This window comes from Populus euphratica, unplaced genomic scaffold (genome assembly GCF_000495115.2).
Source record: "Populus euphratica unplaced genomic scaffold, PopEup_1.0 scaffold1649.1, whole genome shotgun sequence".
NCBI classification, from domain to species: Eukaryota; Viridiplantae; Streptophyta; class Magnoliopsida; order Malpighiales; family Salicaceae; genus Populus; species Populus euphratica.
In genome coordinates, this window is record NW_011501489.1 from 1 (window position 1) to 20,669 (window position 20,669).

At 34.6% G+C, this 20,669-nt stretch overlaps 1 pseudogene; it reads right to left on the reverse strand.

The window, feature by feature from the left end:
- Positions 1-8,371: 8,371 nt before the first annotated feature.
- LOC105117958 (uncharacterized PKHD-type hydroxylase At1g22950-like) lies at positions 8,372-20,356 on the reverse strand (annotated as a pseudogene).
- Between the last annotated feature and the right edge of the window lie 313 nt (positions 20,357-20,669).

Sequence of the window (20,669 nt, forward strand, 5' to 3'; positions counted from 1 at the left end):
CAAAAGACAAATCATCACTTTCAATCAAAAATCAGTAGAAATATTTTACCAATATTGGGATAGGTATCGAGACTTACTTAATACTTGCCCTCATCATGGTTTTGAAACATGAAGATTGGTTTCATATTTTTATGAAGGCTTAACACCTAAAGATAGGCAAATGGTTAAATTGATATGCAATGGAACCTTTGAAGATAAAGACCTTAATGAAGCAATAAAGTACCTAGACTCGTTAGCTAAAAATGCTCAAAATTAGGACATCGCAGGTACTTATGAGGTAGAGAGTAAAACTTAACCTCATATATCTAGTGAAGGTATATACAACCTTAGAAAAGATCATGACCTCCAAGCCAAGTCTGCATCTTTAGCTAGAAAAGTTGAGGTACTAGAATTAAAAAAGAGTGGTCAATTAAAATTTGTTAAAAACATTGTGTGTCAAATATATGAAACAAATGAACACTCAACCAATGATTTTCCAACCTTGGCTTCTTGTAAGGAATGTCTCCATAACAAGCTCATGCTTTAAACAGTTTTCAAAGGCCCAACCACAACCCATACTCACAAATATATATCTCTGGTTAGAAAAATCACCTAAATTTCAATTAGAAGAGTGATAATAACAATGTACAAACTTCACAACTATCGTTTCAAGCACACCATAATTTCTAAAATTCTCATGGATATGCACCTCCTTATGCTCCACCTCCTAAAAGAAATTTTGAGGAAATTTTGTATGCATCCATTGAAAAGTAAGAGACAATCAACACTCAACTTGCTCAAAGCATAACAGATTTTAAAGATACTCTTACAAAATTCACATATGTTCTCAGTTTTCAAGAGAAAGGTAAGTTTCCATCTCAACCACAGTAAAATCTCAAGGGGTAATACAATGCAAATGCAAGTAGTTCTGGAAGTCAACACATGGATCAAGTTAAATCAGTCATCACTCTTTGTAGTGGTAAGATTATTCAAAAACCAATTCTTGAACTTTATGAGAAAGATGATAAGGCAATCTCTAAGGGAAAGAAAGGAGTTGAATCTAAACATTGTAAAGAAAAGACTGATTCCCTACTAACACTTTCATTTTCTCATGCCATGACCAATCAAGAAAAAATTAAGAATGAAAAAGGCACCTTCTCATGCCATGACCAATCAGGAAAAAATTAAGGATGAAAAAGACATCGAAAATATTGATGTAGATCTTTTATCAAAAGTGACAACAGATTCGACACCCGACATCACACCAATCAATAATTACTTTCTTGATGAATCTCTACTTTCTCTTAGTTCAATACCTTGGTTTGCTAAAAATATCAATTTTCTTGCTTCAGGATTTTTGTCAACTCACTAGAGTACCAAAGACAAAAAATAATTTTTGAGCAACGTGCAAAAATGTTTTTAAGATGACCCTTACTTATCAATTATTGTCCTGATCAAATATTTCAAAGATGCATTCCTGACAATAAGGTAAGTAATGTCATTAAATTTTATCACTCTAAAGTACGTGAGGATCATTTCTTATAAAAAAAAGACTATAGAAATCTAACAAAATAAATTTTACAAGCTCACCATATTCAAGGAATCATTTGCATTTCACAAAACCTGGGAAAATTATCAAAAGGTAGGATTTATTTCAAAACACAGAGAGTCTTTAGATAATCGTCTATTGACTCTTAAGTCTCATCATAGTCGAGATAAACATTGTGCAATTCATGACTTATGAACCCATTTTTATAAAAAAAAAAAAAAAACATGTCTGGCATGTCTTAGGAATCTAACTAAAAAAGACCTTATTTGCCAATTTTTTAGAAAACTGGATGGGAAGCCTATCCTCGACCAATAGAGGGTGTTTGAGCTGTTCTTTGACGTAAAACCATGGGAAGATGTGAGCCACAATCACAACTACGATTTGAGTCTTAGTTTGTAAAAACTTGTGTCTTTTGGTTTTATTAATAGTATAATATTTGGGTTTTGTTGTTTCTTATTTTTGTTTAAGTGTATTTTAGGTTTGTCAATAGTCGTTGTTTCATGTAATACCTTCTATACTCTATCTTTCTACCTTAGAACATTGACGAAAATGTCTCATTTTAGTTGGGGGGGAGAGGGTAGTAGTTGATATTAAAAAAAATTGTGTTTTTTTTTCATAAACCATTTGCAAACTATTATTACTAAGATCACAGAGTAAGGAGGAATTTTATTGACTCTTGAGACATATTTTGGTAAATATGTTTCAATGGTTATTTGCAATATTCATAACAAGGTCTATAATAATACTTCTTGAAATATTCAGGTTTGCAAACTCTTGCATTGTTATCACTTAATTCTGCTCATATACTCATTTAACATGTATTTTTAAATCTTAGTTTTCACAAACACACTTTAACATATGATTGTGGGTTGCACATTGGATTATTACATTATTTATGTTCTTTTATTAAAGGTAACAACTAAGGGAAATTGATGGTATATAATTTGAAAAAAAACAAAAAAAAAGAGCAAAAAAAATTATGATAATAAAAATATAGATAAGTTTGGTTTCGTAGTCTCTCTAACCTAAGCAATTAAGTCCAAATGGGTGTTTTAACACCTAATACCCTAAAGTCAACTGACTTAGGACCTAATGATCCAACGCTTGTTACATGAGTTGAGGAGAAAAGTTTAAGGGAATCAAACATGGCACTATCTACGTATCAATATCTGCAACCCGAGTTACAAAGCTCGTAGGGGTGTCTCAACACTTAATGCCCTAAGACCAACTAGTCTAGGAGTCATTAGCTGAAAGCTCGTTACATGGGTTAAAAATGCATTGCGTTTTAAGTTACATGTATATATGTTTAAAAAAAACAAAAAAAAAAAAGAAAAAAATCTCAACCCAAGGAAGTTAACCTTGAACATTAGAACAAGAATTTTGTTTTCTTCCAAGTAAAGCATTATAATTATATGTTAATATATTGAGCACAAAAAAAAGGTTTATTAATATTTTATTAAGAGGTATTGAGCAGATATATAAATTTAATGAGAGTTTGTTTATCTGGATGGATTAATAGAAGTTGAAAGATGAATACCTTGCTTTGTAGAATTTGCAAATTATTTTTCTATTTTAATGCTTTGATTACTAAGGACCAGTAATAAGATGGTTAGAAGGTGTGATTAGTACTTAAAAATGTATTTTTATCAAGGTTTTATATTATCATTTTACACTTGAAGTATCAATAAAATAAGGGCTCCTCTTGAAAATTCTTTATTTACTATGCAAGGACCTCAATAATTAGACACTCATCTACATTGACATATATTTTTAAGGAATTCACAAAATCTTTTTAAATATCAAATCTCATTTATGAAAATCATATGGGTGTACCTTCTTATCATAAGTTCTAGCTACTCTTTTCTAATACAATTACACATGACAAATCATGGTTAATCTTCTCATTAATCAGGTTCAACAATTGATACTAGACCTTGGCCCATTCAGACCCTTTTAGCTCTAATTTGTTTAGTATTCTTAGATAAGGTATCTCCACTTTGAAAGGTATCATCACCTCCATTACATAACTAAAGAGTAAGGGGTTACACTTTTATATGTTCTTATAGTAGTTCTTGCAACCATTTTTTGTAAAATTTTATTTATATTTTTATTTCTTTCTTCTACAACTTTGTTCATTTTAGGCCAATAAGAAGAGTTAAGATGTTTGATCTTTCATTTTACTAAATAATATTTCCATTAAATTTTTAAGAATTTTTTAATACTCTTAATTCTAGCAAATTCTATTAACAAATGATGTTTTTCTCAATAAATCTCTAGACCACTTTTTGAGCGATATAAGTTTAAGAAGTCATTTTAGTTCATTTTGTGAAATAGTAAATTCCTACCAAAATGAATCAATTTTCATTTCTTACCCTTGGATTTATTGGGTCATTCACATCCAATCCTCACATTACAACTGACCAAGGTATTGTCATATTATGGAGAGAAACTAACACTTCATATATCTTATCAACAAAAACTTGACATTTTCACTTATAATTATTGCAATTGTTCTCCATTATGGTCCAAAAGTATCCACTCATTTGCATTTGTCATGTTAGCATGTTCCTATTATTGTGTGTGGCACATAAGATTTCATGTTTTGTTTTCATGACCTTATCTAAACATCTTAGTAGCATCCCATTAAATCCTCTATTATATAGTATTTCTCCTATCTTAGTAGTACTTACACTATAAATTTACTTTCTCATCCATTGGTTGTCATTTTTCTTTCACCTAATAAATTATCAATAAAGAATCCCCATATACATCAAGCCTTTAAACTTTTCTTTCCAAAGTAGTCTCAAGCCTATGGATACATGGTTTATATTTTGTTATGTTATTGATGCATTTAAATTGTGACCTAATCACCATAGAATACTACTCATCAATTGGTGAAATAAGCACTGCTCCTACATCATTACCACAAACATTTACTATTTCATCAAAGTATTGTATGTGTCCATATATCTTTACTTAGTTCTTCTTCATTTTATACCACCACAGTGTCTTTATCTAGAAATTTGAATCATAAGGGCTCGTTGTCATAAATTGTATTGTTTACCAAATGATTTGTTATGGTACTATCTTTCACTAACTTTTTAGTCATATAAATAATATAATATTCTACTAACATGACTTGCCACCATATGATTCTATTAGAAAATTTAGGCTTTCTAAAGATATACTCATTTAGATCTATTATGAATATCAATCAATTTATATAATAAAGAAGGTTCTACCTAAGTATTTATGCACTTCATACTAAACCATAATAGATCTTTTCTAGAAAGGAATATCGAGACTTGCAATTAGAAAACTTCAAGATAAAATAATAAACGACATGTTATTTTCTTTTAGAATTATAATATTAACCTAAGACATAACCCATAACAACTTATATTACAATTAAACACAATGTCACTAGCCTTTTAGAAACTAGCAGGACAATGAGTGGTCGATTCTATAAATACTATTTTATTTTATTGAAAACTCTTTGATAATTCTAATCACATACTCTCAAGTTCTTTTTACGAAGCAAACAAAAGATTGGTTTGCAAGTTGTTGTTAATTGGATGAAAAATCGAGCTGTGTAGTTTATTTATCCATTTTAGAGGGTTTTCTAAAGAAACTTGGAGAAGAAATGAAGAAAAGAATCTTTTAGCTATTTTTCATGGCTTCTTCTCATCAGTCTATATACAATATAAGGGGAGCAATTTTGCTCGTTATAATGCTTTTATGTGTTATTTTTTTTAGATAATATACCTGGATTTTGACCTTATTATAAGGTCTTTTAGAATGATGCTTTAAAAGACTCCTTATAAGATTTCAACTCGATCCAACACTTAAATTGAAAGTTATACACGATAGCATAAAATTAATCGGTGGGTAATCTTACGTCAAAATTTGGATTATTTTGTTCAATCCTTGCTTAAATTATACTAATTATTTTACTAACTCCTTGAGACCATTTTCTTTTTACCATGCCAATTCCTTGAGATAATTTTTCTTGTTTTTCCTTAATTTTTTATCCATCAAAACCCATTACCAGTTTCGTCGACGTTATGAATTTTAACCTAAAATTCATAATCTTCATTTCACATTTAACAATACCTTTATATTTATTTATTGAGATCATCCTCTCCATTACATATCACATTTATTATTATTTTCTCTCCTGAAATTCTTTACCATTTTGGATAAAATTTCATACATTTTAAAACAAAGGTCTACTTTTTCTTACTTATTGATCATGTATTTAAACTCATTTTAACGTTTATTTACTTATTTTCTATTTATTATATTTTCAAGATTCCAGGGTTTATAGTTAAATTGCCTAGTAATAAGTTTCTTCACATGATAATAAGGTCATGGGGCCTATAAGATTATATGTTTACAAGGTAATTAATGTATTAAGGGCTATCACTTAGGTTGTTTTTACTTTTTCTAATACATTGGCATTCGTCCTATTACATGAGGCATTGTAGTTTCATCCACCTTTAGTGGAGTACTTATGGTTATAGAATCTTCTAAGACTTGCCCTCTAAGTGTATAAGTTCATAAAACTCTAGATATACTTTGTCGTAGTTCATTTGAGATTTGATTCATTTTGATCATATATGGCTTATATGGTTCAATTGACTACTACGATATTATTGTGGCAAGTCATGTATGTTGTGTTCTCCATCTTTGTCTGATGACCCTCATATCAATATTAGAGAGATTTAAATAACCCGGCATGACCAAAAGATTGATGTTTTCTCTCAAGTGCAGGAATATCGAAGTAATAAATAACTCAGCAAGACTAAGGTCGAACCATAGGAAGATTAATTGTATAAATTATAAATAATAATAATACTATTAATAATAGTAGTAGTAGTAGTAGTAGTAGTAGTAGTAATAGAAGAAGAAAAAGAACAAGAAGAAGTTTATGAGAACTTCGAGATGAAAAATTAAGATAGGGATTAAACAATGATAACAACAAATGTCAAGGTTAGAAGATCCACTAATAGTGTGTCAAACAAGTATAGTATAAACTCTTATTATTCAATTGGAAATCACACACAAAGAAGGTTCTAATCAAATTACAAATTGTTAACATGATTACATTGGTTATTTTATTCGATTAATGCTAATACTTGTAAATGTTATTTGACATTCATAATTATAACTTATGTTAACAACAAATTAAGTTCCTTCCAAATCACAAGTGTCGGTTATACCATACAGTATAATTCTTACACCATTAGTGTAACCTTTTCACCTTGACATAATAAACTTAGCTAAATATAATAAAAGAAAGAAACATAAATAAACAAAATAAGAAGATAAATAAGATAAAAGTTAATTAAGTAAAGGAAAGGAAAGGAAATGCATAAACTTAATATTAATAAAAGCAATACAAAAAGAGAAAACAAGAGCATGATCTTGATCCAGACACCAAAATGCCTATATATATGGCAAATATCTTTTTTTATAGGCCAAAATTTAAAACTATTGATTTAATGATTAATTGATGAGTGGGTGGCCAACTCTTGACTTGGTGACAATCCTTATCTTCTCTTATCTGTCCAAAACGTCATTAATTATATCATAATTGAAACCACTTGAAAACATGAAAATTCTAGAAAATTGTCTCAGCTTTCCAGGAAAAAAAAAAGGTCATTTGAACTTTTAGAACTCCAGATATGGGCCAAACACTGAATAATGTTTGGGCTGGAAAACAAATTCAGACTTCTTTATTGTTGCTACAATTTAGACTTAAAAATAGCATTTTTAATTCTTGGGCTCCCATGAAAGTTGTAGGTCTATATCTTACATTTTCATCCATATAAAGTAGACCTAAATTCGATATTTACAGCTTCAAATATGACTCAATTACTTAACAGTATTTTGGTTTAGACTACATCAATATCTCTTTTCTAAGTTTAGTCATTTATTTGTCCTTTCAATTTCAGTTTTTAAACTCATCAATTAATCCTTTCATTTATATGATAGGCCTGTATTTAAAATGAACATTTATTACAAATTAAAGTTATTTTATATTATTAGATATGTTATTATACAATATGTTTTAGTTAAGGAGTTGTTGATATTTCAAGTGTAAAATAATGATATAAAACCTTGATAAAAATACAATTTTAAATACTAATCAAATACCACAATAGTGATGGATTGAGAGACACTAGAAGCCGATCACTATTCAATGTTCACATGCAACATGAATAATAGAGAATGATTTATAATTCTCTTCACTGTTTGCTTTGTAGAACAGTGAAAAGCAGCCCAAATGAAAGAGAAGAGGAAGAGTAATACAACGATAATAAAATGAAAGATGGTGGTACAAAACTGAGTTTTGAACACATTTTATGGTGGTACATAAAAATTGTGTTATGTTTTACTACGAAACAAGATGAAATAACAATTATATAAAAAAAGCTACCAAAAATACATAACCAAATAGGCTCCTCTGATGTTGGTAATTTTATAATTTGCTTAGATTTTTATTTTATTTTTTCATCTATCATGAAAATATTTTATGTGGTGAAAATAAATAGATTTGGATTTTTATTTTATTTTTTAAATTGACAAATATTTAATGATATTATTAATGAAAAGTACCCTTATTGCTCTAAAAAAAAGTATGATAAATTGTTTCTCAAAACGAAATTTTAATTTTCCTCCTTTACATGCCCCTTCCAAATTTTAACTTTTCAGTCGAGTTTTTGGGGGGATTTACAATGCCGACAGAATTAAAATTACCCAATCAAATTGAAAAAAAAAAAAAAAAACCCTTTCGGCTAACCAAATACCATGCAATTGTCTTTGATACAAACCAATAGCTTAGAGAAAATGCACAGTTTAATTAAACATTTTGTAAATGATCAAGTTACAGAATTATTGGCAATGCTAACTGTGGTTCCAAATACCAAGACTACGCCTAAATATGGTGCTACGAACTGTTAATTTACGATTACTAACATCAGATCAGTCCTAAATCTTTTTACAAAATGTGCAGGCATGTACTGAAATCTGCTACAAGCAGGTTCATCTCATGCAGTTCACATAATTTGGACATTCAAGGTTCAACAATGTCATGGTAAGCTGGAGCACAAAACTGAACTTCAAAAGATTTACCAATGGCGGCGCATAGAGATCTGGAGCTACACAAGTCCGCAATTACAACTAAATGAACAGCTCACGCTACGGACTCACCATCCTGCCTGAGTAACTCCTGCAAAAGATCAACTCGTATAAGCATCAATCCAATACTTTCGACTAGCATCACGGACAAATGGACGTGCACATATGGCAAATTGAAAAACAAAACCTTTTTCGGTTTTGAGAGTCTCTTCTAGTTGCTATGGTGATTTTCATCACCAGCAGACCATAATACCCCAAGTAACTTCCGAAAAAACAAGTCAACTATTGAATGGATAATGCCTATTTCTTTAGAGGCCCCGAGATTAGAAATGTCATAGTCAAATTGATGCTATTTCCTCATGTTATGTCCAAGGAAAAGGATACTAGCTGTTATGCATGGATTACATATTTTTATAACCTCCCTGACCTCTGGAATTGAACATAGAAATTGCGGAAATGAAATAATTTCAAGACTAAAATTACCGATTTAGTGGCAGCAATGAATGCTTGCTGCCTTCCCTTCTTTTCTCGTGCACACTCTCCACACCAACTCGAGAAATCTTTTTGATATTTCCTGATCTCTCTGAAGACTGAACTGTATAGAGACAAGACTGTGCATTTTGAAGATATAAAAATGCCTTACGATTGCAAGTAAAAGTACAGTTCAATGTGAGAGGCCTATTACTCCTTCAATCTCTCATATTGAAGTGTAACCAATTTATTTTTTTTCCTGATGTCATGCGGTATAAGATTTACATGCAAAAAAAAGGAAATACCTTCTGCACCACAGGAGTAAATTGATCCTATGACCAGATGTTGTGGCCCTAACACCATGCCTATGACGACCAAGATGAAGCACAGCTCCGCCAGGAACATGAGAATAATCAAAAATTTCCTGCTTCCAATGAAAATGCTCCATAAAAAATACAGAAAAATATAAATCTCGAAGAAAAATTAGAGCTATTAACAAAACAGAATTGCACAAATTCTGCACTAAGAAACCATCTAGCCTGGTCGTGGATAATAGAATGGGAAATACAGGTTTTTAAGGGATCAGAATATAAATACCAGATGACACATTCTAATTTCAAAATTCATGTGAATGTTAGCAATTTAATTAGCTTAGCCATCTGCATGCCATATGATTCTAAATGATCAAGTGAAATAGAAGCGACCACAAATCTAAGTTTTCAATTTTTCAGATGAAAAGAAGTTTGATAAAATGGAAGGTACATCTTTTGCCATCTTCCTGACAAATTGAGATAGAGTTTCCAGCAATCTCTGCTGACTCTATCCTAGGTCTTTCAAGTTGGCAAGCATATAAATTGGAAAGATTAAACATAATAAAAAACGCTTCAGCATAACTGAGAAATATGACATTGACATTGTATACAGTCACAAAATCAGTCAAAAGTGACATCTACCAATTTGACAAGTCATGATGGTAGCAATAATAGGCACTAATGACTAGAGCTACAATATGGAACAGCTGCAAATCTTTCAACAACCTGCTGATTGAGGAATAGTCTTATGATTGACAACTTGTACATGCAAACAAACAAAATTATTTAGAAGGAACAGCATACAAACATAGAAAATTAAAAACAGAATCCAATGGCTGTCTGGTCACAACATAAATCTAAGGAAAGTTTTCCTTCTAAAGATAGATATGTTCAAGTCTTAGCTTTGTATTGTGCCAATCTACTTAAAAAAAATTATTCCACATTAAAGACTAGCATACCTCCGGCTGACTCCCAGTATACATGTTTATCACATCGTGTGCCCCAGAAAAACAATTCTCCTCCAGAAAATTGCTTGCCCAAGCAAACATTCAAAGCTACTTCAGAGTCATCCACGTGAAAGCCTACAAATATAAAATTACATGTAATTTAGACTCCAGAGTTTGACAGGTTGTGCAATCAAATACAGGTGCATCTATGTTGTCTTTTCTATATTTCCTTTCTTCGTGTGTGTCTGCGTGTATAATTACTCGTTAATGAAGTTAATATAGAGACTTTGACAAGAAGGATATATCTATCTACATGGAGCTATGAATAAAAGAATACAGAAAAAGTGAACTTAAGAAAACTCATACACCTAATTTACCAGGTTGGTGACGGTTGTAAACTGCATGGTTGGTGGACTTAAGAAAATTAAACAACAAAATACAATCACTTTCTAAATTATTCAACACCAACAAGGAGAGTGGCATGACAATCTTTATGCCAACCAATGTCTAACACACAAGTGCAAATGCATCAGCTAAGATCGAATATAAGCACCTTTACAACACAAACCAAATGGCCATGAATGACCACAGCATGGTTCACGTATGTACTAGATGAAGACAATACAAGCACATTATTAATAAATAAAAAATATACAAGCATACATGTTACACCTATTGATGCAAACACTGATGCAAATCAGGAGGCTTGAGAAGAGAACCCATAATGCATGAATCCTACTAGGAAATGGAAACGTGGGGAAATCAAAGAATCTTGACAGAACCCGATTAAAACTCATTAGCTGTAGTTATTATTTTCCTAGAATAGCTAGTTAGTTCCTAGTTAAATTAGTATTATGTTTCACTTAAGTATTAGACTACATCCTTAGTTGTAAGGTATTTAAAGAGGGGAACAGAACTCGAGACTCACTTAATTATTTGCATTCTTTGCCATTGCATTCTTGAAATACAAATTGGAGAGATTACTCTACATAGCGATTATGTGTCAATTTACTTATTGTTAAGAAACAGTGAGAGACTATAACCGGTAGGCATATCATTAATTTGGTATCAGAGCAATTCATGACTGTAACCCGAAGCAATAACTCCTATCCAATGTCTAACACTCATGTCCCTAATAATTCCCTATAAGAACATGCAGATTTACAACAACAAATCATCCATATCACCACTGTGCTAGAACAGCTTCCTAACTAATTAGACGTTGTGGATAAACATAGAGCAAGTTTTTCCAATAGAAGGGAGCGTGGACAACTTCGTGAGGAGACACTAGGGGAAAACCTGGATGTTGAGTATAGACGTTGAACCCCAGCACCACCAATTACAACATCACAGAGAGGAACTTCCATGCCACCATGACAGGTGAGGGCTGGAGAATCAACCCATCGATGAACTCACTAAGCGAATGAAGGTGGATATGCCTGACTTTTATGGCAAACTGGAACCACATGCTTTTGAAGATTGGCTAATCGCCATTGAAGACTATTTTGATTGGTTTGCTGTGTCAAAAGATCAAAAGGTTTGGTATATCAAGATGAAATTGAAGGGACATGCTCATGTCTGGTGGAGGAGCATGGAAGAACAATTACGGCGAACTCAATATTTCACACTGGGAAGAAATGAAGGAATGGCTAAAGGAAAAATACTTGCCCATCGACTATAAGCAGATGATATTTGAAGAAATGCTGCAGCTAAGACAAGGGACCACGACAGTGGAACAATATACAGACAAGTTCCATGAACTCACCGTCCGCAGCAAGATTGTAGAGACCGATCAACAAAAATTGGCCTGGTATCGCATTGGATTACGTGGTGAACTACATAAAAAAAATGTTGATAACACGATTAATCACGGTGGAGGAAGCATACCAACTAACATTACAAATTGAGAAGCAGATAGCAAATGCAACAGGGAAGAAAACCATGCCGATAGATATGAAATCAGGGCACACGACAAGTTTTTCTGTGCAAAGACAACAATCATCACAGGACAAACCAGGGTTCTCAATACTAGGAGAACAAAAAGGAAAAACAAATAGAACAAATGATGGTCCACAATGCTATAAATGTAAGGGGGGTTTGGACACTATGCTATGGTGTGTCCCACCAGAGAAAAAAAACTTGCTTTTATATGTGAGAAGGAATTAATAGTAATGGAGGACACTACAGGAGGAGAAGCTGATGAAGTTACAGCTAAGGATGAGGAACACCTAGAAGCCTCACAACTGCCAAGCTGTGTTATTCACAGAATATTAACAGGAAACAAGAAGGAAATCAAAACCAATCACGAATAGTTGAATACCAACATTTTCCACACGCGAGTAGAACATGGGGACAAATCATTGAATGTGATCATTGATAATGGTAGTGGCATGAATGTGATCTCACAGCAGTAGAGCGATTGCATCTGAAGATCGAAACACACCCCTCTCCTTATCGAATCAGCTGGGTCAATGAACATAACTCAATTTTAGTGAAACATCAATGTCTAATGCAGTTTTCATTAAGACCAAAGTATGTAGATGCAGCATGGTGCGATATCATCTCAATGACCGTCTGCCACATGCTATTGGGACGACCATGGTTGTATGACCGTAGAGTCTCCTATAATGGCTATACCAACACCTACTCCTTCTATTTTAAAGGCAAGAAGTTGGTCCTAGTTCCATTACCGATTGCAGAATTTGAAGCTACCAACAAAAAGGTACCAGTACTGAACATGCATCAGTTTTCTCAAGCTATAAGTGACGAGAAAATGTTGTTGTTTGTGGGGAGACGGAAGGTAAAACAAGATGATGGTGTCGTGCTCGAAGAACTGGCAGCAATACTTGACAGATTCCAAGATATCATGCCCTCTGAGATGCCAAACCAATTGCCACCAATGCGGCATGTACAACATGCAATTGATCTAATCCCAGATTCCTCTTTACCCAACATACCTCATTACAGAATGAGCCAACAGTTACTAGATGGGGGATTTATCCGTGAAAGCATTAGCCCCTGCACTGTTCCAATACTACTTACACCAAAAAAAAAGATGGGAGTTGGAGAATGTGTGTAGACAATCGAGCAATTAATAAAATAAAAGTAAAATATCGATTCCCAAATCCACGGCTTGACGACATGCTAGACTTACTAAATGGCGCCTTTGTTTTTACAAAGCTTGATCTTCGTAGCGGTTATCATCAAATTTGCATTCATCCTGGTGAGGAATGGAAGACAGCCTTCAAAACCAAAGAGGGGTTATTTGAATGGCTAGTCATGCCTTTCCGGTTAACCAACGCACCAAGTACTTTCATGCGTGTGATGACACAAATCCTCAAACCCTTCCTAGGTAAATGTGTTGTGGTGTATTTTGATGATATCTTAATATTCAGTAACTGTTTACAGGATCATCTAACCCATGTAGAGCAAGTATTAACAATATTACAGGTAGAGTAACTTTATATTAGTCATGCCAAATGCTCATTCCTGAAGAAGAAAGTTTATTTTTTAAGCTTTATCATTTCTAATAAAGGAGTAGAAGTTGATCCCGCTAAGGTGCAAGCTATTTAGAATTGGCCAACACCTCAGACCTTTTCTGAGGTTCATAGCTTCCACGGCCTAGCTACATTTTATCAGTGGTTCATTCATAATTTCAGCACCATAATGGCCCCAATAACTGAGTGCTTAAAGAGTAGCAACTTCACTTAGACAGCAACAACCAATAGAGCTTTTGACAAGATTAAGGATAAACCAGGACATGCCCCAGTTCTGAAACTACTGGATTTTTTCAAAGTCTTTGAGGTGGCTTGTGACACTTCACATAAAGAAATCAGGGAATTCTAAGTCAGGAAGGTCATCCCATTTGCCTTCAACAGCAAAAAGCTTAATGTCACCTGTCGGAGATATTCAACATACGATATGGAATTTTATGTGTTGATTCAAACCATTAAACATTGGCATCCGTACTTGATCCATAGAGAGCTTATTCTTTATACTGATCATGACTTTTTGAAACACCTTGGCTCCCAAAACAAGCTCAACTCAAGACATTTTCGATGGATGAATTATTTACAACAGTTTGATTTCATCATTAAGCACAAAGCAGGAACAGAGAATAAGGTGGCTGATGCATTAAGTCGATGACCTCACTTGCTGCACATTCTCAACTCATACTACTGGTCTCGAAGACATCTAGATGCAATACATGGATGATGATGATTTTGGCACAATATGGAGCAACTTAAAGTCCAATATCACTATAACAGGAGGTAATTATTCCTTCAGGGACAAGTACTTATATTTTTGTGCTAGACTATGCATTCCCAGAGGTTCTCTCTGCGAGCTCATCATCACAGAACTTCATGATGGTGGCTTGGCTGGACATTTTGGTTATGACAAAACCTTTGCCTTGGCTGCTGATCGGTTCTAATGGCCTCGACTGCGCAAGGATGTACACAAAGTGGTTGATCGGTGCAGAATTTGTCAACTAAACAAAGGGACAAAACCAAACGGGACTCTACACCCCCCTACCAACACCAGACCAACCATGGCAGCAAATTAGCACGGATTTTGTCCTAGGACTACCCAGGACTGTTCGGCAACATGACTTAGTTATGGTAGTAGTGGATCGATTCTCAAAAATGGCTCATTTCATCCCTTGCAACAAGACCTTTGATGCTTCCAAAGTGGTAGTATTGTTCCTACAAGTAATCAAGCTACATGGTGTACCACTCTCTATTGTATCCGATAGAGACGTCAAATTTGTTAGCTACTTTTGGAAGACCTTATGGACAAAACCGACGGTCAGTGCATTCCACCCCCAAACCGACAGTCAGACCGAAGTTCTCAACAGAAGCTTAGGAAACTTACTACGCTGCCTCATTGCTGACCATAAAACCAGCTGGGATCTTATACTCCCACATGCCGAATTTGCTATCAATAACTCTGTGAATAGATTTACAGGATGCACACCTTTTGAAGCAATATATAGCAGACGACCCTATACTCCCATGGATCTCGCTCCATTATCGTTACCTCCCAAACCAAGTGAAGTTGACCTTGATTTTTCTGAACATATGAAAGATGTTCATGCAGAAGTTAAAAGACGATTATCCCACAGTACTGACTCATATGCAGCTACAGCCAATATTAAACACAAAGACAAACAATTTAATAGTAGTGACATGGTGTTGGTTCGCCTAAAACCAGAATGCTTTCCTCTCAGAAGTTTCACCAAGCTGCACGCACAACATGCAGGACCTTTTCAGATCACTAAAAAGTTGGATAACAATGCCTATGTCATCGACTTACCTTCAGAATTTGGTATTAGCCCAATTTTTAACATCGAGGATATCACTACGTTTAAAGGCGACATAAATAATCAGGATCATAGGTCACAGACAAAGGACATGCCAGCATGCCTTCCCAAAGTCCCCACAACCAGTGCACCACAGGAGGACATTGCCTCCATCAGTGATTATCAATTTGTCTCTACACGTTGCAGGGGTTATTATAAATTCTTAGTCCAATGGAGGCATCGCTCCCTTTCAGACTCAGCCTGGATCAAAGGCACGAAGCTTCAGTGACTACCCCCAGAATTATTTGCTGCGTATGTTCATTGTAACTTGTCGGAGTCAAGTTCTTTAGGGGAGTTGGCAATTGATGCAAGTCAGGAGGCTTGAGAAGAGACCTCATGATGCATGAATGCTACCGGGAAACGGAAACGTGGGGAAATCAAAGAATCTTGACAGAACCCGATTAGAACTCATTAGTTGTAGTTATTATTTTTCTAGAATAGTTGTTAGTTCCTAGTTAAATTAGTATTACGTTTCACTTACATATTAGACTACATCCTTAGCCGTAGGATATTTAAAGAGAGAAACAGAACAAAAGAATCAATTAATTATTTGTATTCTTTGCCATTGCATTCTTGAAATACAAATTGGAGAGATTCCTCTACATAGCGTCTGTGTCAATTTATTTATTGTTATTGTTAAGAAACAGTGAGAGACTATAACCGGTAGGCATATACATCAAACATTTACAGATTCTGACTAGACCACGTAGTAGAATACAAATTGCAGCTAATAAAGCCACGCAACAGTCCACAGTCATGTTTAGAGTCACAATGTCAGAAAATGTTTGACCAACCTACAAGCCACAAACCACTCGGTGATGCATAGTGCAAAAACAAAATCTAAAAAGAAAGTAATAAAAAACCTTCACAAATATTAGTTGACAAAGGAACACAGTGAATAAGGCACGCACCTAAGTCAACATCCCAATCTTAGCCATATTCAACAATAAAACCATGATGAGAATCCAGAGCTGCACCACCAACTTCACCAAAAAAAAACTGCAAAGAGAGGGAGGCAGGGAAAATGATCATATAATCTGTGTTATTATCTGGTATCAGCACATATGTATCACCTTTAGATATAGGACGGATAAAACCATCCATAAGCTTGTCAAGCATTGTTTCAAGGCCAAAATCACCAAGAACAGCTCCATATTTGTTCATCGTATTTGGTCGCATGATTTGAAATTTTGTATCATTAACCCATGCCTCAAAATTTTCAACCTGGAAAATCACATTAAAAAAGAGAATGCAAGAGAGTAGATGAGCATCTGGTGTACAAGACTCTTTTTTTTTTCTTTTTCTTTTTTTTTTTGGGGGGGGGGGGGGGGGCTGATGGAAGGTTTCAAGTGTGCATGCAATTACATGTGCTATTCACCTCTGCTACTAGTAATTCGCAAAAGCATGGCTGAAGCATCTCAAATGTGAGCAAGCCAGGAGAGGGTTCTGATATTATGCTTCTAAGGCTTTCTTCTGTGTTATCATTGATTGCTTTCATAAAGGACGGGACAAAGAAAGTTACAGGGTGCATTGACTATAACTCTCTTTTCAAAGGCTGCACAAATATGACAGAGGATATCAGTAAGGCAGACAGATTTTTACTTGATGGCAGCATTCATGAAGTATAAACACAAAAATCAAATCCTAAGTCCCCAACTTCATTTCTTCAAAAGACTCAGAATTTGCATCTTAGACAGAGAACAAAAAGATTGTTTGTACAATACAAAATATCTCAGTCTATTCACCTCACTACCATCTTCAGACAGACCCAACCTCTCAGCATTTTCTCGCTCTTTGACCACTTTCAAGAGATGAATGCTCTGAAAAATGCCTTTTTCCCTATGTTATATAATCTTTGCAACAAGCAATCTACAAATTGTCAAGAGATAGTCGCAAAACAATTCATATCAGTTATTAAAAAGAAAAGAATCACAAAAATGGGTATTGCTGATAACCAGTAGCATTCGACATGGCAGAGAGGACTAATTTGAGCAAGCAGGCATCTCAATTTTCATAAGAAAGGCTTCTCTTATTTTCCTAGAAAGGAGATGGACATCGTGGCAAGTTATAAAAGGGGAATACCACAAAATGACCATTTAAAAACTTCTTGCAGCTCTGCCTCCAGTCAATGAGCGCATAACTTCAGTGAGGAGAAACAGGGGAAAACAAACTTAAAACCCTACAGTCCTCCACCTCCACACTAGTAGAGTAGGAAAAGGTAAACAGGTGTTATCATGTCTCATACCTTATAATGTGATATTATCTTCTGCCTGTATTATCTATGTTTCTGTGCCTGATAAAGACATCAGAATAAAAATTGAAAAAAAAAAGTTATCCGGTATTCATAAGCAGTTATTTACCTCATCTTTATAAAATATAACCACAGTGGACCACAACCAGAAATATCATGCCATAAAAATGCATAATGCAATCTTCCCACATCAATGCCCCAGAAGAGAGGAACCCTTCCCAGCCTTGGAGTAAAAGATATTCTCAAACATTCATCCCAATTCCCAAGGAATTCTGGAATTATAAACACTAAACCCAAGTATCAGCATTATTTTTTAAAAATAAGTATCCAGTCCTATTATTAGGTTACTTTCAGTTACTGCTCAGCCAATGTTTGAACCTAGCAAATATTCCTTAGTTCCTGTAACTAGGAGTATTTTGAAATTTTCCAAAATCTGATAGAAATCATATGCAGAACCTGTCTACATTTCTTAGGTTGGCTTTATATATGTTTCCGTGGTTTATTTTGAAACACAGAGGAGCATCCCAGAGGCTACAGGCTTTGAGCTAATTGAAGCAGAAAAAAATGAAAAACTTCCATAGCCACTTTAGCATGCCAGGAATAATAGCAAGGGGCACTCCTAGGAGAACAAAAAAAGTAAAAGAAGGGTGACGTGAACTGATTTGAACATGCACAACAAGAGCACATTCAGCAGCATTGACTATGTTGAATTGGTAAAAGATAATTTGGCAACAAAACGACTCGAAGTTCAGCCTCAAACAGTATAGAATGAAAATGCAGCCAAACCCAACTAATTTTTCTTTCTAAACTGAAACTCAAACAGTTTGGAATTGGGATTTGATTGAGTCATTTCTTGGTCTCATCATGTTATCAGTATTCCTAATTTGAATGTTTTTTTTTACTTACAATACAAATTTAATCTTCTATACCTAATCGCTGTAATTCCAGAGTGAAAATCAGTTTCAGAAATTACAAAAGTTTTTCCTCCAGAATCTAAGGGCATTATCGTCATTTCCTAAAGCCATATGGCCGTTAGAAAATTGAAAATTGAAAATTGAAATGAAGAGAAAGCAAAACCCTAGCAATGCAGTTTCACTTTCCTTTATCTTCCAAAGGAAAGAGAAATCAAACAGGATTTTCAAAAAAGAATAAAATCAGAAAATCAAACTACTTGAAGCTGTGTTAATTCGAACATTACGCTGGTTCGCTCTCCATGAGGCAAATACTTCAATAGAATATCTCTCATGAACTTCACTTTCTCTTCTCTGCTATCACTAAGGCTATTAGGCGGCAAGTATTTCTCCAGCGACCTAAAAACCGAAGGACTGAAGTCCAGTTATAGATCTTCATAGCTCTTTGGCATACGATCCTTGTTAGGGTGTAATCTCAGCATCTGATTCGGCACCATCACTGGAGCTGTTTTTTATCCTGTCACACCACTCCGTTTCCTCCTCCGGTAACCGGAGGCGATTCCCGGCGATCTCCTGCCATGCTGAAGGTCAGACTATGGAGGTTTGGAGAGTGTTAGCGCCTTGCTTCACTGCATGGAGGGTGAAACGGTATAATTAAGGGTTTTTTTTTTTGAAGGGGGTTTGTTTGGTGGTGCCGGTTACGTGAAATGAGAGTTTTTTTTGTTGCTGTTAGGGTTTGGTAAGGGGGTTCCTGTATTTTTATCATTTTGAGAGCACAGGTGCTGATACTCGAAGCGTAAATTGAACACGGCTACGGAGGGGGTGAAAATTGGGTTGAGGGCAAGGATGTCAAAATCGCGAGTTTACACCGATTTTACGAGTTTTTTTTTTTTTTATTTATGTGGGGTGTCCGGGCCAGCTTACGCGCACCACGACTAATCTCCACGGCCATTAAATACCCTGCAAACCCAGTAGACAGGTAAAGTAACGCGGGGCTGACAAACATGCAACTTCAAAACTCGAACTCGTGATAATAGAAAGCGCAAGACGTCATTTCACCGCTGGCCGTTGCCTTGGGTGCCGATTTTACGAGTTTTTTTTTTTTAGATTAACGTGGGTGTCCGGGCCAGCTTGCGCGCACCACGACTAATCCCACGGGCCCTGAAGTTAACGACCATGTAAGCCTCCAGTGGCCATCATATGAGCAACCAAGGACTCGAACCTGAGACCACAGAGGGAGCAAACCCCTTGATCTCAAGTTCTTACCACTTGACCACCACCTAGATGGTTCGATTTTACGAGTTTTGATATTATAGGGACCTGCTCTCTTGGATTTGCTTTTTCGCTTGCCAGCTGTTTCTTTTGATGCTTTCTAATCCCAATAAAACATTCTGCCCCTCTGGCAGTGTGACCAGAGGGTCTGTGCTGATTCTTCAACTTTGCTTTGTAATCCTTCGGGGGCCACCTATTTCATTTGTTTTTATACCTTTTTTTTTTCCTCTTAATTTCTCTTCATGCTTCTTTTATTCTCCTGATGTTGCAAAAATATTTAATGTTCTGAATTGTGTGTTTGTTTTTCTAAAATTTTATTTTTATTCTACATTTTTCATTGTTTAAAGAGTTGTAAAATGTTATTATTTAACGGAAAATATATATATATATATATAGAGAGAGAGAGAGAGAGAATTAATTGCCTATAATATTTATTGCCTATAATATTTAAGAAGTATCATTATTTAACTATTCAT